Raw genomic sequence first — 6,304 nt, 5'->3', positions numbered from 1 at the left:
TAAAAGACGGACCAGGGAACGCGACTGCAAAAGTGCGCCAAAATCTCGGTTGTTGTCGGATCAAGTCGCTTTTGTTTTCCCCACTCACGATAACTCACACGATTGACTCGCGCCAACTTGTAAGGGGATATCACGATGTATAAGTATAAAATTATTTTTAATTTATTATTAATATTATAAAATGTATTATTTAAATAATTCAACATACGGGCCACATGCCATGCAAGGATGGTCAACATTTTATGGGTCGCCAAAAGTGCACTTTGGGGCCGCATGCTGGTCGTCGGTAGGCGATCCCTGGCATTACGGTTTCACTGCTGAAACAACTGCTAAAATGAGTCTGGTAAGCTACTCTGAGTTGTCAGAGAAATCTCACATATGAGTAAGAATACCTCCATGGCAAAAAAAAAAAAAAATTACTTCCGAGTCTACTGAGTCTAAAGTAAACAAGACCATGACATATCAAGTGATGTTTACATGATTTTCCTGAGGAGTAAATGCGGGATAGCTCTTCATAACAAAATCAAATGACGAACCAAACCAGATTATCTCCAGGTAAACGGAATGCAATAACTATATTGCTGAGCTGCATGACATATACTGTAGCTTGCGTCTTTACATATGAGAGAAAAAAGCTACCAAAATTATAGGATTTCTGCAGAACTCGGTGAGTTCATTACAGGCAATATGTTTTCTTACGTACTATCCACATCTGTTCTCTGATGAAGATCCTGAATATCGGGGTTCTATTGTGTCGAATTCCTAGCCGTATTGGAATCAATCGTAAAGAGAAACTGCAAATGTAGCTACTAGGTCAGCTCATAATTTCTGCAGGTACTGTTTGACAGTTAATAAAAGCAGAGTAAATTAATGAGTGACAGTTATCTTGGCAGAAGACATTAACTAATAGCTGTATGACATTAAGCCTGGAATTAAACATCGCAGTTCAGTTTACGTCGAAACAGAATAGGGCGAAGTCATTTTGGCTATTTTTCGTGTAGATTATGGTCACGTGCACATTATTATCTACTTAAGGAAGATGAATCACCGATGTGTGAACAATGTAACAATCATCTAACCATAAGTCCGCTCTTTTTACTAGGAATTTTTACTAGTAATACACTTGTACAGTATGAACTGATTATGAAATGTCTTAGGAACTATCGATTTTTTTTTCTTTGTATTAAGATATTATTTCGTTATTTTTCGTTACTTCGTTTAACCATGCTGCACCCATAGTAAAAGCATGGTGCGATAGAGCCTTTGCTGTTCCTTGTGCCAATATATTTCAAACCAAATCAACAAGCATTATTTCATGTGCACTAACATTTTATCGCTTTATTAATCTTTATTTACTTTAGTTTCTTTACATCGCAATTTCTATGCAATCCAACAATTTCTCTTGCCGAACATGCAATGATGAGATTGTACATTTTTGAAAGGTTTAGAAAGAAAGCTGCATTTGAAAATAACTAAACGAAATAAACTGCACACTCGTGTTAATGGCTAGAACATGAGCTGAGCATTGTAGGGAATTAATGAGTATTCATTAATTCCCTATTCATTAATTAATGGCTAGAATATGAGCATTAATGGCTATAATAAAAGCTGAGCAGAGTGGCGCAGTGGAAAAAAAAGACAACAGTTAGCAGAGCGTGGTTTCGATCCACGGACCTCTGGGTTATGGGCCCAGCACGCTTCCACTGCGCCACTCTGCTGATACATTTAAAGCATTACAAATTAATACTTTTATGCTTTAACTGATATGATTGAACTGTAAGTAAGAATAGTATTGTAGGAATATTGGAATAGCAAGCGTATTATAAACCTTTAACTATCTAGCCCGTCTTTGCACCAGATTAGGTTTAAGCATGAAATGTGAAATTGAACAATAAATTCAATTCGTAATCTCTTAATAAAAATCATATTTTCTAGATATTTTGTTTATTTCTGTTTGACACATGTGACTCTATTTTGTCAGAACTGTAATATTGCTGTTGTTCCCAATGAAAAGATATTTACCATCCAAGATCCAGTATTGAGTTGAACCAAACATAAATCAATAATGCGCGAACCATTGTGGATGGTTTCCACATAATGTGGAAGGACATTAAAAGAACCGACTAAAACTTTAAAAGTACACTAATCATGATATGAAATCTGAAATGCCTGCAAACAGTTTAACTTCCGGTTCTGGATTAAAAAAGCGAAACAAAGACGAGTTTCGTGTATAGAAGATAGCAAATTTAATGATGTTTTGAACTTTCTCCCTTTGTATGAGTAACTTGGCTAATTTTCTGGAGTCTGCTAATTTAGCAAACTCCAGAAAATTATCTCTTGCATTTTTCTATAATACTAGTTTAAAACCGGAATGTCTTTTTTTAAATGTTTTGAAGAAAAAATTTAAAACGTTTGCTTGTTTGATTCTGAAATGTGTGGCTCCTATCACGCTAAGACATTTATCGTAGGTGTTAAGACGACTGTATTGAAAGTCGATGTGGTTAATTAGGATAAGGTAATAAGTTCAAGAATCGACTGATTTTAATAAATTTCCGCAAGATCCAGAAATACTTCAAATGCATCCCACAAATATTCAGTAAACAACACTTTCTTTCCTATTCTTTGTTCTGTTTATGTATGTAAACTGCAACCACTCAGCAAATTTAAAAAGCGGAGAAACTAATATATATAATGTGTATAAGATAGATAGACTAATCTAAAAAAAAATAGGACTAAAGAATAAGCTATAATTTATTAAATTCCTTAAGGCAGATTTGAAAATTCGACAGTATAATTTAGCAACCAGAAAAACATTGGAATTGCACTTTTCATTTTACACTTCGGAAGATGGAAGCGAACGGAAGTCGTAAAACATGAAAAAAAATAAAAAAGAATCATGTGACTTCTAATTTGTAATGAGAATATCTAATGACTATTTAAATATTTGAAGTTAATGCTGTAAAAGTACAATGATCTATTAACTGTGATGGTTACTAGGAAAAGACTATCTTTAAAAAAAAAAAATAATAATTCAGAGAACATTTCGCACATTTCTTTGTGTGATATGGACTAAGCTTATGAATTTGTATATGAACAATAAGTACGATGAATGAATGTCTAAGAATGTCTAGTTTTTGGCCAGATAGGAGAAAAGGAATTATTGAACTACTTGTCCCTCTTGTACTAAATGCTAGGAGAAGAAGAAGAAAGTTATAAATTATGAACTTTTTAAATAATATCCCAAGTTTAAGAGATATTCATTTATATACGAAGTAAAAGAGGTCGAACGATTGCAAGATTATTTAAAAGTTTATAATTTAATTTATACATGTAAACGGACATCTCATATATTAGCATAATTATAAAATCACGTTCGGTTATTAAAATAATCGACTCATTTTATGGGAACCCACGCCTCTCTCGATGAGCCACTCTTCCCTATCAAAACGCACGTGAACTTGGAAATTTATCTGTTTTATCTTTCAGTGATACAGAGGCAGATTATTCAAAGACAGAAACAAGGAATCTACGGTCACGAATAAAGCATTATGGCTGTTAATTTTGACGGTATCATCTTTCTGTTTGATTACTGTTTTCCACAGTTTTTCCCAAAAACAGCAATTTTTTTAATGAGCATTTATCAGCTGAAAACAAAATAGCAGATAATCTTCGCATCCTTGACTAAAGTTTAATTTAATTTCTTCACACCGAAGGAACCTACAGCAAATTTTAAAGAAACAACTGCATTTATTTTCATTAAAAAATCACAAAGGAGAAATGAGAACGTGTTCAAATTTATTAAATCAGGTGTAACTTAATTTTTCTCGTCACCCTTGATTATACTGATCGATTCAAATTTAAAATAAATTATTATATATTTTAGTAAACTATTAAAATTAATAATAAAAGGATTATAAACATTTAGATTTTCCTAATATATATTGTAGCCGGAACAGACAAATGCCTAATTCTTGAAGGCAAGAAGAAGAAGATATTTAACTTTTATTAAATGAAAGATTCGTGTGAATTGTAATTTTAAAAGATTAAATAATATTAAAATTAATACTACCATAAAATATTAATGCTACTATAATAAATAAAATATTAATACTACCATAATGATTAAAATATTAATACTACCATAAAATGATCACGTGACTGATAGCAAAATAGTCATCAAATGTGAATATCTAATTGCTTTTATTGGGAAGCATATCACATAAGTTGACATTTTGAACTATTTATTTTAAGGAAGTTAATATGTATTACAATATTTCAGAAATAAATATATCAGGGTATAGTATTATTCCCACAGGAACTCGTAATTTTTCTTGTTATTTTGCTGTTCTTATATTACTACAAAAATATTACGAAACAGATGCCAAATAACCAACCGGATAAGATGTTGAATCGGAGAAACCATGCCAGGGAAATAAAGTAATATCTTTTCAATTATGAATGGCATTCTGTGTCTTTTATATGAATTTAATGGCAATTCTCTAACTTGACACTCAGTGGTATGCTTGTTTCCATAATGAATTAACGAATAAGAAGATAAACAGAACTCGTTACCCAATAAAATGACGTGTTTTACAAAATGAAGAGGTATTAAGAACGATAGTCATAGATACCTGGAATGTAATTTTAAGGAATACATATGAATAGAATTTGGAAATACTTATCATAAATATTTAAATATTTACGACAATTATTTAAACACTATTAGCAGCTTGGTATTTATTTATTTCGTTTCTGCATCTTTGTATGCTTAAACTTAAATAAGAGATGCTAAGAGCGCTGCATCACGAGAAGGAAAGAATCGAGGGAGGTAAAGAAAAGCCATAAATAACGCATATTGTAGTTGGCGTTTATGCAATCGGTTGAGGGTAATTTAGCTGAGCCATGAACCTCTCCTTTTTTCCTATACAAGCCAATTTTTTTTTTTGCGGGTAGGTATTAGAGCTGAAGGATAGACCTTCATAGGTCAGTCAGTACAGGTTCGATCTGTCCGACTGCAGATGCGAGAATCTTGGCTAGCACAGTGGCAATAAGAGTGACTTCGTGTTGAAATTGAGAAAAGAATAAGGCAATGTACGAATTCATCACCAACACTCGAAATCACATTCTTTATACGTAAAATTTCCCAACTGTTGTACAAGCAAAATAGTTACCACTTTAAAAACGAAATGTTCCAAAAAGAAAGCTAATTTTCCGATGTTTAATAATAAACACTCATCCCCCGAAACGCATTGATTACCCTATTATCGGAATAGATTCGCCTTCTTCAGAAGTGTCGAGGGGTGTTGCATCTGTGGTCGGACAGTAGTTGGATCATGATGTTTAAAACCCTTCCATTATCATAATTACATTATCATACCGAAAGATTCGTGTATTTCTTTTAAGTTTATAATATCTTTCTGAAGTTGTTTTCAGAATCGCAAATTTTCTCCTAGTCGTCCAGAAAATATTGGATTATTTCTTTGCAAAACTATAGTTCCGTAGTATTATCTAATTATCATTCACTAATTGCCAGCCTAGTTTAACCGATTGCATATCGTATCCACTCTCCAACCATCATGCTGCGCATTTGAATACTGACGTGAGGATGGATGATTATGATTGTCTTTAGGTGAGAGATCAATTTCATTTCGGGTGTGAACCCACTTCCTTGTTTATTGAAGGCCTAAAGCGGCTTAAAAAGTTCCATGTTTGCTCTCGAGTGTAGCGTTTCTGGATTAAGTTTAAATAAATGGAAACGTCAAAAGTTACAAAAGTGAATAAAGAAAATAGAAAAAAAAACAATCCTACCAAAAGTTGTCATGAAGAATGGAGTAATGAAGTAAGAAGTTTAGAATCTATTATTGCCAGAGCGAGCAAGTTAGGCAGAGATAAGCATAGTTTGCTACAACAAAAAAAACATAATAAATTTCCTCACCTTATATAACTTGAATTTAATATCTAAGCAATGTAAATTAAATGGGAAATATCCTGTTATCTAATAATAGTCCTAGTAATGGAATTTTCTTTTATAATCCTATAATAATATTAATACCATAAATTTACATAACTTTAATTAAACTGGATATGGAAGAGTTCAGAACTCGATTGTTTTTAACAAATGCTGATTGCAAACAAAACATTGCACAATCTGCACTAAATTAATTAGGTTTAACGAAGCTCGTGAGGAGGACATAAAAATTTTTTCTTGTTTGCGTAGAACAAGAAGAATGTTTGTTCTACGCAAACTGAAGGTTAACTGCGCAGTGACTGAAGGTTAACAAGAAGAATGAATGCTATTGCTCTT

At 32.5% G+C, this 6,304-nt stretch overlaps 1 non-coding gene across 1 annotated transcript; it reads right to left on the bottom strand.

The window, feature by feature from the left end:
• Positions 1–1,646: 1,646 nt before the first annotated feature.
• TRNAM-CAU (transfer RNA methionine (anticodon CAU)) lies at positions 1,647–1,718 on the bottom strand. Its single transcript has one exon. It is a non-coding gene; the product is annotated as a tRNA-Met (tRNA).
• Between the last annotated feature and the right edge of the window lie 4,586 nt (positions 1,719–6,304).

This window comes from Typopeltis vanoorti, chromosome 5, assembly GCF_054136105.1.
Source record: "Typopeltis vanoorti isolate ZY-2024b chromosome 5, IOZ_Tvanoo_1.0, whole genome shotgun sequence".
NCBI lineage: Eukaryota > Metazoa > Arthropoda > Arachnida > Uropygi > Thelyphonidae > Typopeltis > Typopeltis vanoorti.
This window is presented reverse-complemented; position numbering and strand designations above follow the sequence as displayed.